Raw genomic sequence first — 27,375 nt, 5'->3', positions numbered from 1 at the left:
CCCAGATCTCTGCAATCCCAGTGTCAGGGAATGCGGACCTCCAACAAAGGGGGCAAGTATTGGGTGTAGAACCCATGCTCATGTGCACCGCACCCTGAGAAGCCCTGCTTCCCATCTCCAAGGAGAGCTTGCTGTAGGCTGCGCGTGACAGATCCCGCTTGCTTGTTTCCTGGGGTGTTATGTGGCTGGGGCCAAGAACATCCTTTTTCAAGGCTGCTATCAAATTTGAGCTTGGAAAATGTGCACAGTGGCACCGGGCCAGGGGTTAGGTTAGGAGAGAGCTCCCCCCCAACAGGCTGAAGCTGAAAGACGATCGAAGCACAGGGCAAGAGAAGAGCGCTGGGGTTAGAGGGTTTGCTGGCTCAGGCTGGAGGTGCACGCTGGCGTAGTCTACCCTTCCATGGGCTCAGTGCCCCCCTCACAGCCCTAGTGCTGAGGGATTGCATGAAGACTGTTTCCGTTGTAAGTTATAGGAACCCGAATCAAACAAGCTGAAACAAAAAGGGGATGTATTAATCTACAGCTAGGTATCACTTTCAGGCACTTTAATCCAGGGGTTTAAACAATGTCATCAGGGCTTTATCTCCCTCTTGGGCTCTCAACTTTGCCTCACTCTGTATATTGGCTTTATTCTGTAGAAGGGCTTTCATCCCGTGTCAGGAAGATGACAGCTGGTAGCCTTAGACTCACCTCTTTCCTGGCTAATAAGTCCTTGGCAACATCATTTTTATCTTTTCTATCTTAGGATCCTAGGGAAGAGTTTTACCTGGTGTGCTTGGGGAACATGTCCATTAATGAACCGCCCCGCATAGGGAGGGTCCTCTGACTGGGTGGCCTGGAACACTTGCCTACCCCTACTTTCTTGGAAGTGGGTGGGGCACCATGACTGACATTTGCATCAGAATCACCTGGAACTAAAAGACGCTCTGCTGGGAATCTAGAGGGAGGAGGAGGGGAAGTGAGTTGGTTGTGCAAAGCCATGGCTGCCACACTCTTCTCGGAGGAGCTTGCCCAGGAGGACTTTTATCTTCAAATCAGAATGCCAGCTCAGGAATGTTAAAACTTGTCAAGTCCACCTCAACTCACTTGACAAACGAGAGAGCTGAGGCCAAGGTAAGTGCCTCGCTCAAAGTCATCTTCTATTTTCCTGCAGAGGCATGACATCATTCCTGGCTCCATCTCTAATTATTCCAGTCAAGAGCCAAGTGCAGTGGCCAAGGGGCTGTCTGAGAATCCCCTCCTCCCCCAGAGAGGCTCAGTGGAGAGTCAGGAGGAAAGGAGGTGTCGCAGGGTCGCTTGCTGATCAGCCCAAGGCGCTGGTCTCCCCTGCTCCTCACCCTTCTCTGTGTTATAGGCCAGGAGACGCACTCCACCCCTCTCTGCCTGCTGAGGCCAAAGAGACTGAAAATGGCTGTCAGGACCTGAGAAAGTACAACTGGGAGACTGGCTAAGAATGAGGGGAGATTATAGAACAAGGAGGCAGACCTCACGTATGTCTGTGATTCCCCTGAGGGTCTGAAAGTCATCCTAGGGGGGTGAAATGGGCTTGGAACATCCTGGTAAATTCTGATCAATGTGGGATCCTCAACCAAAATCATTTTCAGGTGTCATCTTATTCAGGGGTCCTCACTCAGGGCAGGACGTGAAGTCAGGAGAGGAACTAGGAAGGAAGGCAGCTTCTCCCTCCTTCTTCCCATGTGATTTTAGCTTTTCTCTTTATCCCTGTGCACATGGCCACCCATACCCACTTTCACATGACCTCGTATGACCATGTACTTCCTACTGTACCCCTGTGGTTCATGTCCTTCTCCCTCAGAACACTGCCCATTGTATTTATTTATTTATTTATTTATTTTTAGTTCCAGAAACTACCCACATCTGAACCTGGTTCTGATCGTGCCTTCTCCAGAATTCTGCCTCGATTACTCTAACCCAGTGACTCTCAACTTCAGTTTTGCCCTCCAAGGGACATTTAATAGTGTCTGAGCCACTTTGGTTGTCACAAATGGAGGGGGTGCTGCTGGCATCTAATGGGTAGGGGTTATTAGCAGGGATACTGCTAACCATCCTACACTGCACAGGACAGCCCCCATAACAAAGAATTATCTCACCCAGAATATGAATAATGCTGAGGCTGAGACACAACACGGGTTAGGGTGCCTGGGACAGTGCTACTCAGCTCTGATCCAATTCCCTCAGCCTGAGCCTCCTCTCCAGCTTCCCTGCTTACTAGCTGTGTAACCTTGGACAAGTAACTCAACCTCTCTGGGCCTCTGTTTCTCATCTGTAAAATGGGGCTAATAAGAGTACCTACCTCATAGTGTTATAAAAATATATATATACACATGCATATAGATAGATGATTGATAGATAGATAGATAGATAGATAGATAGATAGATAGATAGAGTGTAGAAGGATCCCTGTCTCAGAGGAAGCACACATACAAGCCAGCTATTCTTCTAATCAATGGTTCTCAGGGTTACATCTCCCCTAGGAAGAGTTTTGGAAATTTCCATATGCTTTTGGTGATGGTGGGGGGTGGGTGTTGTCTAACTGCAGTCATGCTTGAGTGTTTACATGTTGGAATACATGTTGTTTTACTATACTCTAGTTTTTCCTTTATAATACAGTTAGGGCATCAGATTGTAGGTAGGTTGACAAATTTACTTTCGGGTTGTTGAATTGTTACAAAATGTTTTAAATAAGTCTGAAAAAGAGCATCGTTGGGTCTTATTGGAAGGAGAACCATAGTTCTAGATACCGAACTCATATCGCCATTCTTGTTATTTTTGAGTAAGGCACCCTGCCCCTAACCTGAAGACTCAGCACTAAGGCACACATTTAAGCAACTCTCCCCAGCTCTCTATACTCCTTCCTTGTGCACCCGGCATAAACCCAGTCCAACTCTGCCCTCTCCCCACTCTGCCTGTCCCTAGCTGGCCGGAGACCACAGCCATGAAAGTTTAGGCTCCAAAGAGTGGAACTCAATCGAGTGTGCACACACAGCTGGGCTGGAGGTAGGCACTCCACACTGGGCAGGCGCCCAGCCTTGCCCGCCTGCTGCCTGCTCCAGAAAGTCTGATCTGTTCCGAGGCAGGGAGCTGCTTCCCGCCCCATCCTCAGTTCTGTGCAGCCCCAGGATCCGGCACTGCAGTGTGGGTCTTGACTCCAGCTTCCTCCTCCAAAAGGAACACAGCCCGGGCTCTCTCTGTCGGGTTTGCCTTAGCTACAGAATGATCCTTGTGAGAAACAAATGGACGAAGTCACAGAAGAGAAGTCAAACCCACTCTTATTATCTGGGAATGATTGCTGCTTAATCTTTAGTTTTGTTGTTGTTTTCTTCCTTGGAAATCACATTTCTGTGTTTTATTTTATTTTTTTAGCAAGCCGTCTGCACATGCTGTTTTGTAACCTGCTTTTTTTCTCCCCACCCAAGTATGTATACTGAACATCTTTCCAGGTCATTAAATAGTCTTCTACCAAGAACTGTCAATGGCTGCCCAGTATTCCATAAATAAACCGTGACTTATTTAACCAGTCTATTGATTGCTAGACATTTTGTACCTCCTCCTTGACCTTGTTTGAATCTTGGCTCTCTGCTTAGTAGCTGTGTAATATCAGGAAAGTTGCCTCTTCTTTCTGAGCCATCTGTCCATTGAGTTGTCTAATGCCCCAGTGCCCTTGGGCATCGCTTCGAAGGTCCCAGAGTGGGGAGGGATGCGGCGCTTGGCACAGTGCCTGGGACCCATCCCCCAAAGTGTTTTCTCAATGTGACTCTTCGTCCCTTCTTCTGCGGCACCCTGTCCCGCCTGTCCAGGAGCTCCTGGTCCTCTCGGCCACCCTGAAAGTTCGCCCCCAGGGTCTTCCCATGACTGTCATTCTCAGTGTTCGAGTGTGCCTCCCCGCTGGCCATGCTCCCATCTGTCTCCCAGCTGCAGGAATGAGAACTTATCACGGACTCTGCACTGGAAATGAGCACCTAGTGGGGACTAGACGAAGGTGACCAGGCCAGCTGCTTCCATGGCTGAGTCTGGATCAGATCGGATCTCTTAGAGAAGAGCCTTTGGGAATCCCTGAAATATGAATTTCCCAGGCCAGCGGGAACGGCTGCCTCTCCCCTTCTCCTGAGGTGAGTGTAAGTCCCGCTCGGGTCCCTGGGCTCGTGACGGGCTATGTGTTGCCACCTTATGTCCAGAGATATGACCTTCCTGGTCAGTGGCCATGGTCCAGGAGCCTCACATACCTGCCATGGGCCATTCTTTCCAGGGCTGTCCCTGTGTGTGGGTCTGACCAGGCCCGTCCTGGACCGGACTGGGAAGCCTTGTTTCTCCAGCCAGGCCTTCCTATTGTCTAGCCACTGGCATCATGAATCCCAGCATCCATTTCCACTGCAGAATGGAATGCCCAGGCCCAAGGCCCTGGTTCTAAAAGAGGCCTCTCAGCCGAGGTATCTGCCCCCAGCAACCGAAATGCAGGCCCTAAATAACCCAAGGAGAAAACTCTCGTACAGGCCCTGTGTGCATGTGCATACCCACACTCACGTTTCCTCCCAGTCCTTCCACACTCACTCGCTCGCTCTCTCAAGCACGTCCACACTCACACATTCTCACACAAGTGTGCGTTTACACACAATCACCCTAGGCAGGTGCCAGACAGCAGTTAATCTAACTTGGCTTAGGTTTTTGGTCACAGCGATCTAGAGAGAGAGAGAGAGAGAGAGAGAGAGAGAGAGAGAGAGAGAGAGAGAGAGAGAGAGAGAGAGAGAGAAAGAACATGATTTGAGAGACCTCTGCTGCCAGTCTTTTCTAATTATGACTCTATGACTCTACAGGTCATCTCTCGATGTTTCGTGCCCCTTCAGGGCTGAGGGAGAGGCAGCCTGCCCTGCAAACAAGAAATGAGACAGTGGCCTGCCCACTGGGACCCTTGTTTGACTGCAGCATGTGCAGGGCTCTGAGTGGGATAGGACACTCTTACCTCCTCATGACCTATATGATGAGCGTCAGGGGTCACAGTGCTGGGAGAGGTGTGGAAGGGCCATGGGAGAGAGACCCCTGGAGGGGCGGCAGGCGTGGCCTCAGGAGGGAAGCAGGATGGCAGATGGGCCTTTGAGAGGATGTCATTAGACCAGGCAGGCATGAACATCTGTCCCCCAACAAGTCCTAAAACAGCACAGTGTGGAAACCTTTAAAATCACATTGCACCCAAGTTAGTGAGGGCCTACTGTGTGCTAGGCACTCTCAGAGGATGCTAAAGAGAGGGGGAAAAATCCCCCCCCACCATGTTCCATCCTCTCTGGAAGAGTGCTGTTACCCTTTGGGGGACATTTCCCCCTCCTTTCTGTCTGGGACAGGCCTTCTTATTGGGTGGCCAGCACCACTCTGCTGCCATGTGGGGTGTGTACAGGGGCGAGAGGGAAGCTCTGGGCCAGTGGCAAGCACAGTGTGACTGGGATTAGTGCTCTCTGCTACAAACAACTCACCCTCATGGGCCCGACAGATGTTGGGCTCTGTCCCTTACCTAAGTGGCCCAGGCTGTGGCCCTGCGAATATTTTTTAACTGTTTCTCACTCTCTTGTTGTAACACACTGGTTCTCCGTGGTTCTCCACCAAGGGTGAGTTTGTCTGCCAGGGACACGTGGCAATGTTTGCGACATTTTTGACCGACACGAATGGAGGGGGTGCCACTGGCACCTGGGGGTAGAGGTGCTAGTGAACACCCTGCAGTGTGCAGGCCAGCCCCCCACAACGAAGGACGAACTGGCCCTACTGTGCAGGGGTGGAGAGCTCCCGCTGTAGCGCATCGGCTCTGACTGCTGCTGTTGTGGTCCCTTTAACAGCACCGCTGCCCAGGTCTAACGTGGGGCTTCCAGTGCGGCGTGGGCCCGGAAACTGGTTCACCAAGTGTTCCAGGACTGATGCTTAGAGTGAGGAGGTGCGCATTCCAGCCCTTTGGGCTACGTATGAGTCAAGCGAATGACTGTGAGCCTGCCTGAGGCTGGACTGGGGCTCAGTGGCTCTAACAAAGGTGGGGAGGTGTCAGCCACAGAGTCCTGGGCCTTTGAGAGGGGCGTCCATACACAGGAAGAGATGGGCTCTGGACACTCCCGGCTGGACTCTGGCCTGCTTCTCTTCTTTTGTTTCTGCCTATTCCGTTTGGCCATTGGATCCTGGCATGCATATTTATTTATTCACTTATTTATTCATTCATTCATTCATTCATTTTCGAGGCAACCCTTGGTTGACCTCACAGATTACAAGGGCCTTGTCAGTTTACAAGCCCTTACTTTTTAAATTTTTTATGCCCACAGCACCTGGTCTTCCTAGGTAGTCTCCCATCCAAGTACTAAGCAGGCCCAACCCTGCTTAGCTTCTGAGGTCAGACAGGATTGGGCTTGTTCAGGGTAGCTTGGCCGTAGCCGGATCCTGGCATCTTTGGCTTCTGCTCCTCAGTATTACAATTCACAGCCACTCCTCTGTTTCACTCCTCTCCATTATTTGGCTCCTCCTGGCTCCCACTCTGCAGCCAGGCAGATGAAACAATAGGCCTCTTTCCTCCTCCCGAGTTTTCTACAGTGTTCTGAATTGGCAAGGGGGTCGTACTGGTGACCTCTGGGTCGCCAAGGCTTCACCATATATGGTTTGGGAATGCACTGTATATATGATGTGCCAACACTGTTTTTGGCTTGTACTTGCTCATTCCAAATTTTTCAGGACTTCTTTGGTTACAAGCGATGGAAATGAACTCTGGCTGAGCTAAGCAAAACAGGAAATCTATTTGTATTGGAAAGACCCCAGAGGTATCTTAAAAATTCCAGGACAGGCCTGCCACTGGACCTCAAGGATGCCCTGAAACCAGGGACAGGGTCTCCGTGGAGCGGAGTGTCCTTCCCTCTGCCCTCTGCTTCCTGCCTCTCCCTCCCCATCTGTATCCCTGCTTTCTTCGATGTAGAGAACTTGGGTAGAAAATATCCAATGAAAACAATAGCAGCTGATTTTACAAGTCCTCCATTTAAAGAAGCAACCAGCCTGGGCTGGAAGCTCTTGGTTTTGATTCAAAATTCCTGAGGAAGGACGTTGATTGTAGGTATGCAAATAAAACACTAGGTGTCCATGGTGACATTTATCTTGATGGCCAAGACAGCATACTGAAAGAGCTTGTCAAAGAGGCAGAGGGGGACTCCCATTCTGGGTGATGATCTGTGAACGCCTAGGCTGGGTTGAAGTGAAAAGCAGAGTCACTCAGTAGGGCAAGACTGGGACTGAGAGGGTCTGGCTAAATTCTCCTCAAAACATACATTTATGATAAATTACTATAGCTCCAATCCCCCAAGGGTTAGTTCCCCTTCTGATGAGGGAGTCAGGCAGACACACAGACAGAAAACTATAGTCTGAGTTGGGATGTCCGGAACTGTGGTATAGACAGAGTGGCCTGAGCTTGCCAGGGAGAGGGGTCAGCCAACCCTGCCAGGTCACGTGAGCTCAGTAAAAGCTATGTAATGGGATGATGTTGGAGTCGAGGTTTGAAGGGTGGAGGAAGCATCTGGTTGGCCAACCCAGGGAAGAAGGACATGCCTGAGTTTGGGGAAAGCCCTGGCCGTTCTGGGGGACCGCAAACGCAGCGTCCTTGAGAGAGTTTCTTCTTCCCCTTTCTCACAGTCCCCTCTCTTGCCAGTCTCTCTAGTAGTTTCCTATCGCTGCTGTAACAAATTACCACCAATTTAGTGCCTTAAAACAACACAGATTTATTCTCTTACTGCTCTGGGGGCCAGAAGTCTAAAATGGGTCTTATGCGGCTAAAATCAAGGGAGAGAATCCATTTGGCCGAAGGAGAGTCAGTTCCCCTGCCTCTTCCAGCTTCTGGGGGCCGCCTGCGTTCCGTGGCTCATGGCCCCTTCCGCCATCCTCAGGGCCAGCACTCCAGCCTCTGGTTCCATCATCACATCCCCTCTTCTGCCTTTGACCTTCTTGTCTCCCTCTCATAAGGAAACTTGTGATTATATAGGGCCTACCTGGATCATCCAGGATAATCTTTTCATCTCAAGATCTTTAATCATGTAAGTAAAGTCTTTTTTGGTGTGTAAGGTATTACGGTCACAGGTTCTGAAGATTAGGATATAGACAACTTTGGGGGCCATTCCTTGGCCTACCACAGCCTCCTTTACCACCCTTCTCACTTTGCTCCTTGTTGGAGGCAAAGCCACAATCTGATTGGCTAGCTCGAGGAGAGCACGTACTCCTGGGACGGGCACCTGTCAGCTGTGGTGGGGGGAGCAGCTGGTACTTCACTTTTGACTTCCCTGGATTAAGCAAACAGAGCAGGACTTCTCAGGCTGCCAGGTCCAGCCAGGCCTTTGATCTCTGGGTCCTAGTTTCTCCAGCTTTTCTTGAAGGATAAGCCACGTCAGGGTTGTGTTGGGTCTAGATTTGAGAAGGGAAGTTGGAGGCCCTGCCAATGCTGCATCCATCACCGTGTTAATAAAGCTGACCTTGTGTGCAGGTTCCTGCTCTGGTCTGTTCTTGATGGGCCAAGACCCCAAGGGGAGGAGATGTGAGTACAGAGTTCCCCATGCCTACAACAATCCTGGGCTCATGAGACCCCCAAGGTGGCTGGGTGGCAAGAGAAGAAGATACAGTGCCCAGAGTGAGGGAGGTAAGCAGCCCCATTGTCCTCCAAACTGCAGAGACGTGATGCAGTTTTGTGGTCCATCTGGGGCTACATTTTAAAAGGGACATTAAAGCAGATCTTGAGAGCATGTCCAGGAGGAAAAGAGACTAGAAACAAATCACATGATGAGCAGTTGTAAGAAGTAAGAGAAGAATTGACATTTGCATGGAGGTAGTCTAATCACTCCAGAAACTCTTGAGAAAAGTACATTCATCCTCTTTACACAAATGAGCAAACAAGAGCTAAAAGAGCTTAAGAATATCTCCTAAAGTCACACAGGTAAGAAAGAGGTGGGGCTGGATTTAGAGTTGGGGTCTATCTGACACTCCCCCAGCTCCTGCTGCTCCCAAATCAAGCCTCAGCCTTGCTTCAATGCTACTTATTTGTAAAATAACTTTGGCGAAAGTGTTTGAAGCAACCCAGTGCCCATTCTCCTTTTTTATTTTTCTTTACCAGTATGGCACCATTACTTTATCTGAGGCAGCAGTGAGTTTAGATGTAAACAAATAAACAAAAGGTATCCTATACTTCTTTGCAACTAGCAGAGGACTTGCAACACAATTCTGGACTATGTGACAAAAGGAAGTCTGCTGGGTGTTTCTTGGAAAGTTTTGTTTCCTTATTGCTTTCCTTTTTTTCTTCCTGCTTGGAGTATGGATTGGAGTCTGGTGTGGAGCAGCTACCTTGCAACTGTGAGGTAACCGCAAGGATAAAAGCTACCCATTAAGGATGGTGGAGCAGAAAGATAGAAAGGAATAGAGACAATGAAGACCCATAACATTTTTGCACCAACTCTGGGCTGCCTGGGCCAGGCCTACTGTAATGTGAAGAAATATCTATCTCTGCATTTGGTCACACTGCGGACGTCTGGTTTCTGTTTCATGCAGCTTAACTCAGTCTCCATTAGTAAAAAGGAACATGACAGCTCTCCTCAAAGGCCTGAAGGACTGTCTTTGGAAGCAGGTTTGGACTTTTTGTATGTTGCAAGGGACCGTGGATACTTCAGGGAAACAGAAACTGGCTCAGTCAGACGGAGGGAGAACCTCTTAGCTATGCTCTTGGTTCTCGGCTCAGTAGAAAAGTTGATGGAGAGCCAGAGTCCTCACCCATGGGAGAGTTTGAGCAGAAACTGGATGGTCCTAACTGGGGCTGGATGAAGACAATGTTTGGATCAGATAAGGGCTGAACTCGATGAGGCTTAGCTATGTCATCACATGACCCTCCTAATTATGAGTCTTCAGGATTGTGCGGTGGGCGTTTTTCCAGATGCACATGTAAGGGAATAAGCTACCCTGGATAAAACAACTACCAGCTCTAGGCTAGCCCTAGAAGGAGAATTCCAGAGGTTGGGAGATCATGGCTGGATTAGATAACCTAGTTATTCTGACTTTGTGTTTCCCACTTCTAATATGTCTCCAAGGAAGTGTGTCACTCAAAACCCTCTCAGTTATAAGTGAGATAAAATCCCCCAAAGGGAATTTATTGACTTGATTAACTAAAAGTCTTAGGGATTGTTGTTTTCAGGCGTGGCTGGATCTAGGCGCACAGATAATGTCACCAGAAACCTCTTTCCTTCCATGTCTCCATACTACTCGTCCCTGGATAGTCTTCCTTCTCAGCCATTTTTTCATTTATTGGTGGCCAGATGGCTATCAGTGACTTCAGAATTACATCACAGCAGCCTGGCAACCTCAGCAGTGAGATGATACTTTTTTTCCAATCACTTAGCAAAAACGCCCACTCCTGATCAATTGTGGTGGTCAAGGACACACAGCGCTCACATTGGTTAGGCCTGGGTCATATGATCCCCGTGGAGCCTGGTCGAGGGGTCAGCCCTATACAACCCCCTGGAATTTTTGAGCCTGGATAGTGCTAGTTCGACCCCGCAAGCACTGTGGAAACCTACCACAATCCAAACACCCCTGGTGGCTGTTGGTCACCCACTACCCTCTTTGTATCGCAGGCAGAGGCAGTCAGGTCATTCCCGCATGCTGGGGGTTCTTCCTCCGAGGGGGTATGAGCCACATGCTGCTCCTGCCAACTGGCTCCTGACCTAGCAGAGTTCCCTGTAGTACATAAGCCATCCCCGTCATAATAACTCTTCAAGATGCCTCCTCCCCTCCATTCCCACTGCCCCTGCCTTGGTTCAGGCCATGACATCTCTCTTCTGGAATATTCCTATGGTCTCCTAAATGGTCTCCCTGTCTATAGGCTAACCAACGACCTATGGTGGCTTCAAAACATGTCCACAAGTCTTTGACATTCCTCCTTCCAAAAGGTGGAGGCTAATTCCTCTCTCCTTGAGCGTAGGCAGGACTTACTGACTCACTTCCAACAAGCAGAATATGGTGGAAATGACTGTATGTGATGATGTCGTAAAACACTGTGACTTCCTTTTTGTTCTCTTGGATTTCTGGCTCTAATATTAGTGGCCATACTGGGAGTGGCCCTAAGGGGAGGCCCACATGGGGAGGAGCTGAAGCCTTCTGCCAACAGCACTGAATGAGCCATCTTGCAAGCAGATCCTCCAGCCCCAGTCAAGCCTCAGACAGACTCCTGTCTGTACTATAACCACAGGAGAGACCCTAACCCAGCACCACCCAGTGTGGCTGCACTCAGATTCCTGACACTCAGGAACCAGGTTGGGTCATCAATGTTCATTATTTTAAGCTGCTAAGTTTTAGAGTCATGTATTATGCAGCGACAAATAACATGCACTAATAACTAAGACCCTTCAAACCACTGACATAGTAATCTTTCTACAATGAAAATCTGATCAAGTAATTTTCTTTCTAAAATCCTTCTGTGTCTACGCACTGCATGTAGGCTACCTGACCTTCAAGGTGGAGTCCTAACTCCTCCCCTGAGCAGACAAAGACCCCCATGTTACCTGTGGTCTCTCTGCCAGGCTCTGGGGCTTTATCTCCAACAAGTGTCTTCACACTCCTGACGGAATTACTGGCACTTCCTTCACCAAACCATTCTCCCTTTGGCTTTTGTCTAAGTTATTCTTTCTGCCTGGATTATCCCCCAATTTCTCCTTCCTTTAAACTAACTAACTAACCAACCAACCAACCAATTAATTAACAAGAATGGCTTAGGCTCTGGCGGATCCTGAGCCCCGCCAATCCATGAGGTCTGTGGCAGACAGACTCTAGTTTAACTGTCGACCCTCTTCTGGTGGCATAGCCAAGAGAGTATGGCCAAGGTGGGGCAGTGGTAAGCGAAGGTACCTAGAAATGAATTTTTGCTCAGAAACCCTTTGTGACTTATCCCAGAGATAACCAAGAGACGCTGGTTGGTTTTGGCATGCCGACACATTGCCCTGTAATTTCTCTCAAGTTGGCTCACGTCTGTGCAGCTTTTTCCATGATACGAGCTCCATGGTGATATCTGTTTATTTTATCCCTTCGTCCTCTGCCACGCCCTCCCCACCTTCTACTCGTCGAGTGTGCCTGGTGCCCAAGACATGCTCGCTCCTCAAGGCAGAGGGAGGGATGAGTGAGGTGGAGGGCTGGGTAGCTTGCTGACTCAGGAAGGAGAGCCACCATCTCTGTTCCCCTCCCTGTCACGCAGGGTCTCGCTCCCCCACTAGATTAGGTCAGGTTGCCTGGATGCAGAGTCTGAGGGAGGAATCTTTGCGCAAATGAGCTTCTGAGAAGGGATCTCAGGTGAACTTGTAAGGGAGTGAGAGAAGCAGGAGGGGGCAGGGAAGAAGCTTGGCAAACAGGTGGGTTCAGCTGAGGTCCTGCCCCAGCCTTTTCCCCAGAGAGCTCTGGAGCATGAATAGCACCATTAAGTTTGTCGCCTCCAGAGAAAAGGAGACTGGCCTTTTGTGTCTTGGTATCAATCAGTGCCTCTGTCTGCAAATAACCAGCATTTCAGGCCAGGCAGCTCCACTGGTCCAGGGCAATTCTCAGAAGAAGGGGTTATAGCAGCTGGGGGTGAGGATGCCAACCTGGCACAGGGGATCTGGGTCAGTATGCCCAGCAGCTTGGATGTGCAGCTTCTGGCCTACAGCTGCCCCTCTCGGTCTGCTGGTGCTGAAGGCTTAAGGCTGCCAGGAGACTGGGGATGGGAAGCCCAGAACAGGCCTCCAGCCTGCCCCTGGCAGCCCCAACTCCCACCAATTTATGTCCACCTGGAATCTCAGAGTACGACCTTATTTGTAAATAGGGTCCTTGCGGATATAATAAATTAAGGATCTTGAGGTATAATTATCCTATATTTAAGGTGGGCCCTAAATCCAATGACTAGTGTCCTTGTAAGAAGATGAGAGGATGCATAGAGACTCACAGGATGATGGAGGCAGTTCAGAGTGATGCATCTACACGGCGAGGAGTGCCTGGTGCCACCAGAAGCAGGATGAGGCACAGAGAGATCCCCCGCCCCCTGGGGCCTTCAGAAGGAGTGTGGCCCTGCCAGCACCTTAATTTTGGACTTCTGGCTTCCTGAACTGTGAGAGCATAACTTCCGTTGATCTAAGCTGCCCGGTTTGTGGGAATTAGTTATGGCAGCCCTACAGAACTACTTCGGGCCTTAAGGCCTAGTGCAGTGGGACGCATACCACCTCAGGCTGGAGACCTCCCTGCCACTAACTTCTTGTGTGACCTGAGCAAGCACTTCCCCTCCCTGAGCCTCAATTTCCTCACTTGTGACTAGAGAGGCGTAGACAATCGGCCAGTTCTAAATGTGGCAGGGCACGAGGCTCACCCCAAGACTCCCAGGCTATGAAGGAACACCAATTCCGGGCGCCCTCCGCTAACCCTCGGCCAGGGACGTGGCCCCACATCTGTCAGAGGTGACCTGATGCGACAGTCAGGTGCCTGCACCTGAGGCCCCATTAGGGCATCCCTGGAAGAGCAGGTTTCAGAGGAACCTGCCAGCTCTAGATCTATGAGAAAGAAGGTTCTGAGAAGGGCACATGAGAACCGGTAGCTGGATATGTGGAAACAGAAAAGGCTCAGTGCAGAGGGGCGTGGGGCGCGTTCTCACTGGCATGCAACCCAGGGGACGGCTACGCGACAGTGCCCTGCCCATAGATGCGGACGACATCTCTGAGGGGAGGGTGGGAGTGAGTGCTTGCCTCCAAAAAGAGGTCCTGGCCTGGGGGGCTGCACGCTCCCTTTCCATTGTCCGCTCTCTGTCAGTTTCCAATGTTTTATCTTGTGCAGGCATGACTTAAAAAAACCCAATGCTTTCAAACAAAAAGAACAAAACTCTGGTGCTTAGAACTGAACGTGGCAGAAAGAGAGGTTTCTCTGCGCCTCCTTTTCCCCACCCGCTGCCAACCCCCTGGGCAGTTCCGCTGTTGGAGCTGTTTGCACACTTGTGTATCTGCCTCCTGCAGCTCCCCACCCCCCACCCCGTGTGCAGCGGGGTGGGTGCTGAGAAGGATGGGCAGTGGGCTCGGCACCCCCGGAGCCTCAAATCTAAGAGTGGAGGATCGCACACACAAGCAGTCATGTTGGCAACAAAGGCAGAAAAGTAGCCATGAGAGGCCAGGTCGAGGAGGTGCATGCCTAATTTCACAGCACAAAGCCTTGTGCGCAATTATTATTGTTTTCTAATTAGCTAAATTGCCAATTGAGTGGTGGAGACAGAAAGTCCTGTGCGTTCCAGGGGAGGACAGAGGGCTGTGAACTGGAGCTGGCCAGGCTCAGGGGCGTTTCTGGGGTGGAGGGTGGGGCATGGGGTGTTTTGCCTCCTCTGCACACCAACCTTCCAAGCGGCACATTTTAATATAATATGTTGACATAAAGGTTGCTAAGACCAAGATGAAAATACGTCTGGAGCAGAGCTTCTCCAGCTCTCTGTAGTCGAGGCCCAATTGTTTGCTTTTTAATTTCCCATCAATGACGGGCCATTTCTTTTGTAAAATATAACACAAAAGAATGGCTGGGGAAAAAATGACATGAACAAAGGGACATAGAAAAATACAAGCCAAAAAAAATTTCATTATTAGATTCAACCGACATAAAATGACTCCGCCAAATGGCTCTGGAAGGATGTAAATGCTTCCTGATGCTCTCTGAGCTTACCTCACCCTGGATCCGAGGGAGCAGTGTACAGAGGGCGGCAGACCCCACGCTGCCAGTGGCCTGGTTCCAGGACAGCCTCAGAGAGCAAGCTGTGAACTGTCCAGAGGGGATGGCCCAAGGGCGGGGCCTTACAAACCCTGCTTCCCAGCATCCGTCCCGCACCGCTTCTGGGCGTCTCCCCATCGTGGTACCTGACTACACTTCTGCTAGGAGAAGACCCTGCAGCAAGAAGGGCGCGCCTGGGGCGTGTGGTGTCCCGCCATGTTCGTAGTTCAGAGCGCTTTCACATCGTGTTCTTTAAGTCCCTGTTCAACATTTGTTTGGGGGAGAGGCTGCGACCTGCATGGAGGATGTGGGGTAGGAGGGGAGGCTGGCAGCAGCCTCAGTTTCTTTTTTACTCTCCTGGGCAGTTTTGCCCTGCCCCAAGTTGCTGACCCTGCTTGACCAACAAATGCCCTGCCAGGGACCACGCCAACCTCTTTGGAAGGCGATTCAGTGAATGGTTTTTGTACTGAACGTGCTCCTTGGCTAAGGTCTCTCCCCACTCCCAGGCAGCTTGTCAAAGGGGGTTCTCTTCTCAGAGAGATGCTGGAGAACATGGCTGCTTCCATCCCATTGCAGGACCAGTGATGTGTTAGTGGCCAGGGTTTAAACCATCCCCTGGGTTAGTATCTGCACAGCTGCCCTGCAGGCCTCCCTTAAATGGCTCTGTTAAGGGAGCAGTTTATTAACTTTTTCCCTGAGCTGATGGGGGACAATGATAATAAGAATAAAAATAACTCCCCTCTCTGAACTCTGAGCCAGCCACTTTACACACATTAATCTCGTCTAATTTTTACCGCCCTGAGAGGGAAGTGTGAGTACCGTTCCCATTTTACAGACAAGTAAACTCAGAGTTTTATGCAGCCTGTCGAGGTCACACAGGCCACCAGTGGTAGAGACAGGTGAAGCCAAGGCTATCCCACTCTATGCTCACATTCTGGACCAGGGTGCAGGGCCCTCGTGTAGGAAGGAAGAGCCCAGAGCAGGATCTAGGGGAGTTTCTCTGTAGGGAGCCGGCCGGGGGCCATACAGAAAGCCAGGCTGTGGGAGGGGGCAGAGCTGAGAGACCATCATCTTTTCCATTTCCTTGGCAGAAAAAGGAGGCAGCCCTCAGCCTCTCCCCTGTGCAGTTCACACCTTGGCTCTGGGCCCGAGCTCGCGGCAGGGGGTGGCGGGTTCCAACTCCTCTGTACTGGCTCCTGCGGGCGTTTTGCACTCGGCCCCTCTGGCTGGGGTTGTGTGATGACAGGCAAGTACTAGCTGATGATTTAACCTCCGGACACTCCTCAGCCATGGAGCCTCGAGAGGACGAATAAAGATGTCGAACCTGAGGCAGTTACATTTTTTAAAGAGTTAAAGATGGAGCGATTTGGGAGATATGAGCAGGCAAGACTAATTACCTCCTTTCTTTCCTTTTTTTCCCCACCAACCCTCAGGATAGAGATGGTCTCCAGGTCAGGGAGGAATAAAGCTGGGGGCGTGGTGGGGGAATTGTGCCTGGACCTTCTCGCCTCCCCATTAGCTGGGCTGAATCTTTTGGGGAGTGGACATGAGAAGCCCCAATGATGTTTGCATAAACGGGAGTAGAGGGACTGGTACCCTGCTTTCTGTCTGCGGCTCTGGGGGTTCAGTGACTGCTACGTGGGGGGCATGGGCAGCCCTATTGGGAGTCCCCAAAGTCCCATGGGATGTACCCCAAGATCTCTCAGCAAGAACAAGGTGAGGCTGAGGGCTGGAGGGTCCTGATTAGGGAGGCAAGCCAAGGGACAGGTCATGAACCCCCACACAGTAAACAAAGACTGAGCCCCGGGCCCCGATACACCAGCCCCAGGGAACTGCCTGGAACACGAAAGTAAGAATCAACCCCTGAGAGGAGGAGGCTAAGGAGAGACATTGTGATTTTAATCGAGTTTAAGCATAAAACAACTTAGAAATCATTGCAGTGACTAAGTTTATATGGAAGTTATCAAACTAAACTTTATATTATCTGAGGTAACACAGGGGCAAATTTGGCTTATAATCAAAATTAAGCTTAGTAATGGGAAAAAGAAAACTTACACATTTGCATGTCAGAGCGTGGGAATGTGGAATAAGGTCCCTGGAAAACTGGGTCCAGGCTTCCCCAGGAGGTTCGGCCGGGTGACTCCAGTGGGCTGAGGCCTCCTGCCCATCCCACGATGACCACTGGGATCCCCCGGATCTCTTAAAGCAAAGGGGCCTTGGGAGGTGACAAGCTAAGATTCACCCGCGCGGTTCTTCCCTGCAAAGTGCCGGGGTTCGTTCTGGGGGAAGGAGAGAGGGAGGGATGTGCCCCTGGGAGGTGCCGCCATCCTGCATTCTTGCGGCATCCCAGTGGGGAGGAACCTAACGCGTACCGAACACCGAACACCGGCCGTGTTTCGGAACCTCGTTACACGGGTACAAGGCGCCTACACAGAAAAGTTACGAAATGCAATTGACAGCTGACCATGCAGGAGGCCACTGTCTCGCTGGGGACCACACACGGCATTCACTCCTCATCACAATGGGCGAGGTAGGTGTGACTGCTCCCATCTTACAGATGAAGAAACGGAGACACACGGCGAGGTTAAGGTCATGGAAACCAGTCAGCGGCTGAGCCGGGATTTAGACCCCATGGGTCTGACGCCAAAGCCCATGCCCTCCGTCTTTCCTCAGCTCCTCACTGAGGGCCGAAGCCCCCTGCCCTGTCCCTCCGTGCTCCTATGGAGACACACACCTCCCAGGGTGTCTGCACCCCACTGAATCACAGAGCCTGGAGGGCCTCCGGATGCTGGGCTGGCTCCCTCCTCGCCCCAGCACCCTGCAGAGCCAGTGTGGCCTCACTCTCTACCCCTCAGCAGCCAAAGGAGGATCCTGTGGCTGCCAAGGGGCCGAGAACACCCATTTTCTCAGCCGTTTCCAAGCTTCACACACCAAGCCGCTGCTGCTGGCCACAGGCAAGGCAGGCCAGGGCCCTGATCGCCCGTTGTCTGGTGACCTGGCCAGGCAGCCAGAAGCTAAAGCCTGGACAGCAGGCTGTGTGACCTTTGACATGTAGTCCTTTCTCTCTCTGGACCTCAGTTTCTTTAACTGTAGAATGAGAGCCCAGGGCCAGGTAAGCCGTAGAGGCTTTGACATAACCCTATGATTCCATCCTCTTTCTCCAAAACAGGTGTGTTCCTGTGTACATGTCTGTGTGTACACGTGTGTACATGTGCCTCTGTTCATGTGTGTGCATTATGCCTGTATGCGCCTGTTTATGTGTGTGCCTCTGTGTGTGAGCGCGTGTCTCTGTGAGGGGGTAGTGAATCCCCAAATTCCTTGCCACTGAGCCTCATCTCCAAGAGTGACAAGATCTGCTACCTCCCACGCCTTCAGGCTATGAAGCAAGGTAACTCCTGGCTCAGGGCAAATGCCTAAGGGGCCCAAGACTATGGGGCCTGGAGCCTGCACCCTGAGCCCCTCTATGTCCCCACCCTGCTTCCACCCCGGGCCATGCACAGCGACAGGGACCTCAGACCCTCTGTCTGCCCAGGTTATGGCTGGAGGTTTGAGGCCAAGAGTTAGGCGGGAGCAGCTGGCAGGGCCGCCCTCCAGGGTGAACAGGAAGGACCGTCCTTCCCTTTCGGATCCCCCAAGGCCCTGCAGATGGAGAGGCCTGTCCCGGGAACCCTCTTCTTAACAGAGGTGGTGAATTAAGGTTTATGTCCTGCAGTTTTTTTTCAGATTTGGTAGACCTAGAGGTGAGTTCGGATTCTTTTGGACTTTTTAAAAAATGGAGGGCAACTCAAGTTGGGGCCTCCGGAGTTCAGACAGCTCACCTTTCACCCACATCTGTGGTAGCTGGAGAAGGGACGGAAGAAAAGCAAGAAAGACAAACGTTGCCCTTTCTGCTTTGGGGACCGGAGCTGCAGCTGGGAGCCTGGGGAGCTCCTCCGGGGCATGTTCCGATCCCATCCAGCCTGGCGGTGCCCTGAGTCCGAGAACCAGGCCTGAAATCGTCGCCGAGCCATGGGGATGCGGGGATGCGGCTCGGTTTAGGGGTGGGCAATATCAGCTAAGCGACCCCTTCCTTTGAGCCAGGTGCGGACCGAGTCCCTCAGAATCCCCAGCGGAGTTTGGGCTCACAGTGACCCTGGGAGGCGACTATCAGTTCTCCCCTTTACAGTGGGAAACTATTTCTGGGAGACGTCAGATATTTGGCCCAAGCCCCTGTGGCCAGTTAAGTGGCAAAGCTGGGACCCGACCCCAGAGCTCAGCTGCGCTTCGAGCCATCGCCACCGCCACCGTGTCCGGGAGGCAGGCTCTCCGTGCAGCTGGCGGCAGGAGCCGTGCCTTTCGGTGGTGACTCTGTGACTTAGCTGTTTACCTCGCCTGACATTTCCGGGCCTTGGTTTTCCCGTCTGTGACAATGGAAGGGTACGCAGAAGGAGAGCGGCAAACAAGAAGCCGCCTTGGCAAACCCTCTGAAGCTGCGAGAGGCCTCAGAAGCAGAAGGGGCCCGAGGGAGCCGCAGTGCTGGCTGAGCTGGGAGGAGGAGGAAGCGGAGGGTGGGGGGAGGAGGCGGAGGCTGACCTGCGGTTGGGAGCTGGGGCCACGGCAGGGAAGCCAGCCAGGGGCACGTTCTGAAACGGGCAAGTTCATCCTCCTTTTGCCGGCTTCCATCCTCCCTCACAGAAACAAGTCTTGGCTGCCAGTTTCACCGAATCTCCTCCCTCGCCCTTTTCTCTGGGTCTTACTCCAGGTCTGCTGGCCACAGACTTCCCACAAATCTGAAGAAGGAAAGCCTGAGTGGAGGCTGGCATGTGAGGCTCCCAGGAACGTTTGCATTTTAGCAGCGAGGGGATTAGCAGCCCAGGGTCTTCAGAGATGCTGAGGAAGGTGGCCCCGTTCTCAGCCTCAGGGACGGAAGGTGGGGATGTTGAGAAAGGTCCTGCCCCAGGGCTCCTGGCTTCTGCCTGGCCTGGCTGATCTTTCTGCCAGGGCAGGCAGACTCTGCTGGGCCTGGCTTCTGAGAGCCAGGCCAGGCTCCAGGCTGAGCCTCGGGCAGAGCCCCGAGGCCGAGTCTCACCTCTTTCACCTCCAACACACACAGGGCTAGGCTCCCTTGCCACCTTCTTCTATGAAGCCTGGATCCTCCCCAGGGACCTGGGGCCAGTTCCCCTCCTGCCAGCTCACTTCCCGGTACTGTCTGACCCTGGACCAGCTGTGAGTGAGGGGGAGGCCACCAGAGCAGCTGGCTGGCCTCTGGGAGGTAGAAACTGGGCCTGTATCCAGCCCATGCAGGCTGGCTCAGGCAGGGGGAGCCAGGCCAGCAGGCCCCAGCAGCAGTCTGAAGAAATTTCTGAATTACCTCCTGGCTAGAGACCAGAGGCCAGAGCGGGCCTGGGCTGGCCCTGCTGGCTGAGGCCTTTGAGGAGCCTCTTTCTGGCCTCTGAGGCCTCACGACCTCCGCCCCCCTCCTCCCACTCCACTCTGCCCACCTGCCTCGGAACTGCAGCCTCCTCCAGACAGTGCCCCCCACCACCCCATTTGAGGAAGAGGCAGCCCGGGGCCTGAGGAGGAGGAGCACGTCCTTCTTTCTTCCCGGCCTTACTTGCAACCTGTTGAAGTCAGGGCTGTTTTCTCTTCTCTCTTCCAGAAACACACATTTCATCTGGCCAAAGTCCAGAGGAGGCCTGTCTAATTTCTTCATCGGAGTTGTTGGGGGGAAAATGATGGCCTGGCGGCTCCAACCCCTCCATTTCTGTTTCCCAGACAGGAAGGCCCTTTGTGTGCAGAAGTCCACACCCGCAGACAGCACCAGCTACGTAGCTCTTTTAAAAATAATTAAGGATTTTAAGACAGTAACAAGAGAGCATGAAGCCAAGCCCGGAACCCTTCTAAGTATGGGGCCCTGTGTGACCCCATGGGTTGTACGCATGAACCAGCCCTGCTCCCAGAAACCTCCAGCCCTCCTCTGTCCCACCCCATGTCTCTCTTCTCCTGGACCATAGACTGTCTTTGAGATCTTGGCCAGAAAGTGGGTCCAGACAGACATGCATCTGTCTGTCTGGACTGACATGTCTTAACACCGTCCTCAGCGGCCAGTCTCTGATGCCTCACCTTGACCTTCCTCCCAGAGAAACTGAGGCAGCAGGGAGGCCTGAGGCCTCTCCATCTCATGCAATACCACCCATCCCAGATGTCCAGGGGAGGGTTGGGGTGGTGACTGGGTCCAGGGCTTCCCCGAGCTGCCCACGTTGTGCTGACCCCAGAGCTCTGGGTGGGGGGCTGGTGGCTGAGGAGTTCCTGCCCTGGCCTTCTATCCCTGTCCATGTTGTTATCCCCGTGGGGAAGGAGTGGGGACTTCAGAGCCGCTTTGCTCCCAACCGGGCCTCCACAAAGCCAAGCCTGACGGCTTCGTTCTTTGTCTCTGCTGCCTGGCAGCTGGCTCCGCCACCACCTGGTGGGGGGACTGCCCTTGGGGTTGTTCAGTCCCCTGAGCCAGGGGGCTGGTGGCAGCCGGGGTGCAGGCGTGACTCGGGAACTTTGCTCGACTCTGGCAGTGGCAGCTGGGCTGTGGGGCGGTGCAGGCCACAGGGAAGGTGGCCCCGACAGGGACCAGAGAGCAGCCACTTCTCGGCCTGGCAGACGCCTCAGGCCACAGCCTGTGCAATACGCTCCTTTCTGCAGCCTCGTGGCGGGCTCCAGCCTCCCGCCAGCCTCAGAGACAGCGGCGGCCACTCCCGCTCCTGGTCTGGGGCGCTTAGGGCCTGGCAGGGGCCGAGGTGGCTGTGTGCAATGTCCCATTGGTTCTCTCAGAGCCGTGGGCGGTGGGACCTATTATTACATAATGAGAATCAGATTAAGCGAGGAACTGGTTCCCAGCCACACCACTGCCACGCTGTCCCTTGTGTCATTGTGCCCTTTGGTCTCAGAAGTCATTACAATGGCAATGTTTGTGTGGGTTTTTGCTTAATGTGTGCCTTAAGGCTTAAGCTCCGCTGTTTGCATTCGTGTCTAGCCGGTTGTGACGCTAAATGCTGTAACCCTGGTGCCGCACGCAGTGCTCAAACATAGTAGGTCCCCCATAAATAATAAGGAATGAAGGAAGGGAGGGAGGGAGGGAGGGAGGGAGGAAGGAAGGAAGGAAGGAAGGAAGGAAGGAAGGAAGGATGGATGGAAGGAGGAAGGAAGGAAGGAAGGAAGGAAGGAAGGAGGGTAGGTAGGAAGGAGGAAGGTGGGAATGTAGGAAGGATGGAAGGAAGGAAGGAAGGAAGGAAGGAAGGAAGGAAGGAAGGAAGGAAGGAAGGAAGGAAGGAAGGAAGGAAGGAGGAAGGGAGGGAGGGAGGGAGAGAGGGAGGGAGGGAGGGAGGGAGAGAGGGAGGGAGGGAGGGAGGAAGGCGGGCAGGCAGGAGGTGGTTGGTCAGGATGCCAACACAGGGAAGCCTGACGCCAAGCCTGTGGCCCTAACCACTGGGATGTGCTGCCCCCCTCTCACCAGAGGTTCCCTTGGCGAACTTCTGCCAGGCTAGTGTAGGTCCCTGTAGCAACCCCCAAGGAGCTTTGCACCCAGCCCAAGCTGGAAAGGGGCAAGACCGACTTTAGCTTCATGGAAGGAGCTTGGGGAGAGGGGAAGGAGGCCCTGTCATTCTCCACACGCCCTTTCAGGGGTCCATACCAGGACCCTCCTTCAGGGAGACCCCACTGGTCTAACTGGGTCTTGGCTGACTTACTGCCTCCCCCAGCCGGTAAGGCAGGGATCCCTGACGGCAACTGGAGGAGTCTGTCTCTGTGAGGGTTGGGTAGCAGGAATGCGTCACCAAGGCGGCCTTTTCTAGAAGAAACACCTGTATTTACAGTGTGCCTTCATCCTGGCCCATGGAGCAATTCACGCCTCACCCTTCTTGGGACACTTGGAGCGTCTGCTGTCAGAGCTTTGCTGGAACTCCAGCCTCTGACATCTCAGGCATTGGTAGGCATCCCCCCCGGACGTGTCTACACCCGGGCACTGCCAGGCTGCTGGCGGGGGTCTGCCGGAGTGGCTCTCAGGAACCCCCCAACCTCACCCCGCAGCGGGGCTGCCGAGAGCAGGGTCCACCTCACCCCGCAGCAGGGCTGCCGAGAGCAGGGTCCACTCGCTCACGGTTCCATCCTTGACATCTATTCACCAGGTCTCTCCGAGCCCTGCTCCGCCCCAGGCATGGCGCTAAGCACGGGACCCACAGATGGGAACACAGCCCCAGGCGCGAAGGGACCCGCAGCCCCGTAGGGGAGGGCCACACGCCCCCAGACGGTGGACGCATGGGAAGGGCAGTCGGGTCCCTTAGGGTGCTCTGGGTTGCAAGTAACAGTGAGGCCATGACGAGAGATCTGATATTTAGGCCCTTTCCTGTCCCTTTCTTCCCCTGTCACCTGTGCCCCCATCTCACATGTCCTCTGCTCCCCTGGTACTGCCCACCTACCCACCCTGCTCCTGGGCAAGGCTCTTTTGCTTGCTCACTTCCTCCAACTGCCTTCCGGCACCCCACACTCTCCGGCCTCCTCCTCCTCCTCCTCCTCCTCCTCCTCCTCCTCCTCGGGGATCTCCCCACTTAGTCTTCTTCTCAGAGACCTCATTAAACGTTCCGGGGCTCCCCAGGCTCCGGCGTCGGTCCCTTCACTTCTCTGTCTACACTCAGACCGTCAGGGGCCCCACCTGGTCTCGTGGCACTAATTTCAAGGAGGGGCTGTTTCCTACCTCACATTCTCCTGGGAGTGACTTTCTGGGAGCTGTGGGTTTCTGTCTTCAAATAACTCAGAGTAGATCAAGGACCCACCATGGAGCCAGGACTCAGGAAAGGAGGATCCCAAGAACTGCCATGACTCCCCAAAGGAAGAGGGGTTGGAGGCAGCAGCCTCTCGGGGCGGCAGAGAGGGAGGGACGGCATCCCGCACACATTCACGGTGTGACTGCCGCGGGCTGCCCCTAGGACAGAGGTGACGAGAGAGGCGTGGAGAAAGACAAGCACCTCGCAAGACGGAACCCCTGGAAATCGTGTCCTTTCAGCCTGTTTTTGCGGCAGGATGGGCTCAGGAAGCAAATTGGATTCTGCGTTAGGAAGGCGTCTGCTCCCTGCTGGAGGAGATGCAGGCAGGGTGGCCTTACCGGGCACCCAAAAAGGCTCCGGCTGCCAGGACCCTCACTCCACCAGGCCCCTTCGGAGGCCCTGGGAGGATTTGAGGTTTATGCCATTGTCAAAAATTTTTAAATGAGTCGTTTGTTGTAATTTTTGCCCTCATTTTAAATGAACATCCACTTTTTGTACCTAACATTATATAGTTTTTAAAAGGCTCTCCAAATTGTGTAAGCTCAGCCCCCACAGAACCTAGTTCTGACCCTGAGTGGAGAAACTGGCTCCCCAGGCAGGTTGAGGGTTCTAGTTCTAGGGTCCTCGCCCACTGTGACCTGTGTCACTGAAGCCATTTGCATTGCTGCCTTTTTCAGGCGCCTAATAAGAATTTGACTTCCCAGAACCAGTCTGGGCTCTTATTTTCTTTTTCTGGAATTCACCCAACGCCTGAGCCGAAGCGCTGCGGAATTGAGGACTTGTGGGTTTGGAGCGCCCTCTGCTGGGAATATAGAGGTACAGGCTGGAGAGAGACAAGCAGGGAGTGGCTGCGGCAAAGCCCAGCCGTTAGGACGCCGGCAAGAGAGCAGGCAGGTTTGCAGGTTAGTGCACAGGTCAGACCCTCCTCCTGGGCACAGACACTCTCTTTCTTGGCATAGACGTATTCAAGTACACTTATCATGTCTCTACAATTCAAATTCGAGCATACTTTTGTGCACGGGTGTTCCATTTCCCCATGTGGTAAAGCCACCTGGAGTGCACGTACTGCATTTCAGTTCTGACACTAACCACCCAGAGTTAGTCTCAGACTCCACAGAGTAATGGCCCAGCCTCCCACAGCCTACCCCCACTTTATACACCAGCTGCAAGGGAGTCCCCAGGACACCTGCACTTCTGACCAGACAGCTCAAAATCTGAGTGCTCCCATGAACCCTCCCTCCCCCCCATTTTGATAATTTTCTAGAATGACTCACAGGACTCCGTGAAAATGCTATGCTTACGATGATCATTTTATTATAAAGGATACAACTCGGCAGCAGCCAAATGAAGAGACACACAGGGCAAGATCTGGGAGCGAGTCCAGAGCTTCTGTACCCCCTCCCTGTGGAGTCAGGGTACCACCCTCCCAACACATGGATGTGTTCACACCCCAGGAAGTGCCATGGAGCCTCGTCATCCAGAGTTTTCATTGGCGTTTCGCTGTGAGGCGTATTTAGTGAACGCTGGCTGCGTGCTTGAACTCCATCTCCAACCTCCTTTCCTTCTGTTGGCTGAAAGTCCCAACCTCCACTCACGTGGCTGGTCTTTCTGGTGACCAGCCCCATCCTGAAAGTATCTAGAGGCTCACCCTGAGTCACCTCATTAGCATCGCAGACACTCCTCTCACTCAGGAAATTCCAAGGGTATTTGAAGTTCTGGGGCATGGAACTGGAAAAAAAAAAATCCATTATGTTCTTGATTTTACCACAGCCCATGCGCACACTCACATTTGTGTCTCATTCATCCAGTCACCACAGCGGCCGCACGCCAGCTCGTCAAGAACTCCCTAAGGTGGTGGTAACACGAGAGCCCTCAGAAGGTCACACCACAGTCCCTCCTTAAAAGGTGCCACTGGGCCCCAAGTGCCCCCCCCACCCCAAGCTGCCCCCATTTTCCCTTCCTGTTCAGGGTGTCTGCTTCCTGAAGGAGAACTGTTTTCTCTTTCCTAGTTCAAGGTCACTGGTCGGCAGCCAGCACTTAGGACACAAGCTTGCCTTGCCAGTCATTGTTTTCTTTTGTTTAAAACAAAGCAAAACAAAATAAATCCCAAGCCTTCTGCTTGACAAGGCAGCCCGGTCCCCTGGGGACACCACGGCAGCCACCTCAGCCACACACCAGAGGCTGCAGCATTCCGGAGGGAATTCTCTGTGGACACCAGCTCCTGAATCTAGCCCAGAGAGTTGGTGTCTGGTTGTAGGCATGGTCTATGTCTCAGCTTCAAGTCACAGCCACCCTTCCTAAGGATTATAAGGTGGGGCATCCCCAGCCCAGGAAGGGGGGGTTCAGACCTCAGAAGCCAAGAAAGCCACCGTGTCCCCTGCATTGCCCACATATTGTTGCTAGTCCCCGGCCCTCCCTCTTCCAATTCTTAAGATTCTGGACAAATTCTTTTGATTTTATGTAAGCCTTAAACCAAAGCCTGAGATTGAAATGCTTCTCATGGTGTTCCAAAGACCACAGCACTTGGAGGTTTCAAAGATGGCTGCTCAGTTTGACTCCTAATGGGCCCTGCTGGACCTACAACTTCCTCTTAGGAATGGAGCTCCGCTGTAATAAGGTCATGCTTATATTAAGCACGTGTTGTGTGTAGGCCTCGGGCTCAGTGTTTCGCATGCATAATGTCATTGAATCTTCACTGTGCCACTATAGGAGAGGGGGTACCATCATAATTTCTATTTACAGATGAGGCAATTGAGGTTCAGAGAAAGGTTGAGTGACTCGCTCAAGGTTGCAGAGCTGGTAATTGGTGAAGCCAGGGATTGATGCAGAACTGTCAGGTGCCAGAATTTGCATACTTAACCACTTTACAATTCTGGCACACAGAAATAGTCCACATTTTTCCTTCTCTTCTCCCAACCTACCTCCCCTGGTACAATTTCTGAGCAATGCAGGAGGCAGGGAGGGCATATCAACCTGATCGTGAGAAATCGGCTACAATAGAGCATCACCATCTGCCTTTGCCTCCTACTCATTGGCCAGTCCAGCCTCATGTATACTTACCAATTTAGCTATTCCTCACTTTGCTGCGGAAGGGATGTAAACAGAGCAAGTGCATTTAAACTTCCCCATGTTGATAAGCTGCATGAAAGCCATAGAGGGCCGGGGCTGCACTGTGGTTAAGACCCCAGGGAGCCAGAGCCGCATTGCAAGGGTCTGAATCTCAGCCTTGCCACTCACTAGCGGGAGACCTTGGGTAAGATGCTTAACTTTTCCATGTCTCCATTTCCCCATCTGTAAAATGGGGATAACACCACCACACGGGGGCACTGTGAGGATACAAAGAGTTAGCGCATGAAGCCACTTTGAGTCGGGCATGGAAGGAGGGCCACGCCCAGGGTGCCACTTCCCCGGGCTGCAGCCTGGCCCCCTTCAGAGCTGGGCTTGTGGGCCGGCGCCTCTGAGCCGCCTTTGACCTGACGGCCTCTCCCAGCCCTGCAAGGCCCCTCGGCCTCACCTTGGTCTTGAGTTCCTGCGGGGCTCCACCTGCCTGTCAGCCTCCTGACTTGGCAAGCTGGTAAAGTGTGAGTCGGCCCTCCGGGCACATACCTTGTGCGGTCCCCCCAGGTGGAGCACACCTCCTCTTGTGGTGTTGCCCATCTCCAGGGTGGGCTGACGCGAGAGGGGACTGAATATTTATGGAGCTTTTACCAGTGCCTGATTTTCTTTCTCACAACAAGGTACTGTTGGTAACCTCGATGTACAATGAGGACATTGAGCCTTGGCAAGTTCTGCCCAGGTGTCAGGCTGCTGAACACTTCTGGGCTCATATTTA

At 52.8% G+C, this 27,375-nt stretch overlaps 1 long non-coding RNA gene and 1 pseudogene across 2 annotated transcripts; both read right to left on the bottom strand.

Moving 5' to 3' along the window:
• Positions 1 to 6,302: 6,302 nt before the first annotated feature.
• LOC118600745 lies at positions 6,303 to 6,421 on the bottom strand (annotated as a pseudogene).
• A 10,211-nt stretch (positions 6,422 to 16,632) lies between these two features.
• On the bottom strand, positions 16,633 to 25,376 carry LOC118600402. 2 transcript variants are annotated; one of them, XR_004950047.1, is made up of 3 exons: positions 24,871 to 25,355; positions 20,348 to 20,567; positions 16,633 to 19,523 (listed from the first exon to the last, which is right to left on the bottom strand). It is a non-coding gene; the product is annotated as an uncharacterized LOC118600402 (long non-coding RNA). The 2 variants fall into 2 exon arrangements; XR_004950046.1 differs by having other exon boundaries at positions 16,633 to 20,567; positions 24,871 to 25,376.
• Positions 25,377 to 27,375: the final 1,999 nt, after the last annotated feature.

This window comes from Rousettus aegyptiacus, unplaced genomic scaffold (genome assembly GCF_014176215.1).
Source record: "Rousettus aegyptiacus isolate mRouAeg1 unplaced genomic scaffold, mRouAeg1.p scaffold_m13_p_3, whole genome shotgun sequence".
In the NCBI taxonomy this organism is placed as follows: domain Eukaryota; kingdom Metazoa; phylum Chordata; class Mammalia; order Chiroptera; family Pteropodidae; genus Rousettus; species Rousettus aegyptiacus.
The sequence above is the reverse complement of the archived record's forward strand: the minus strand, read 5'-3'. Positions and strand labels throughout refer to the sequence as shown.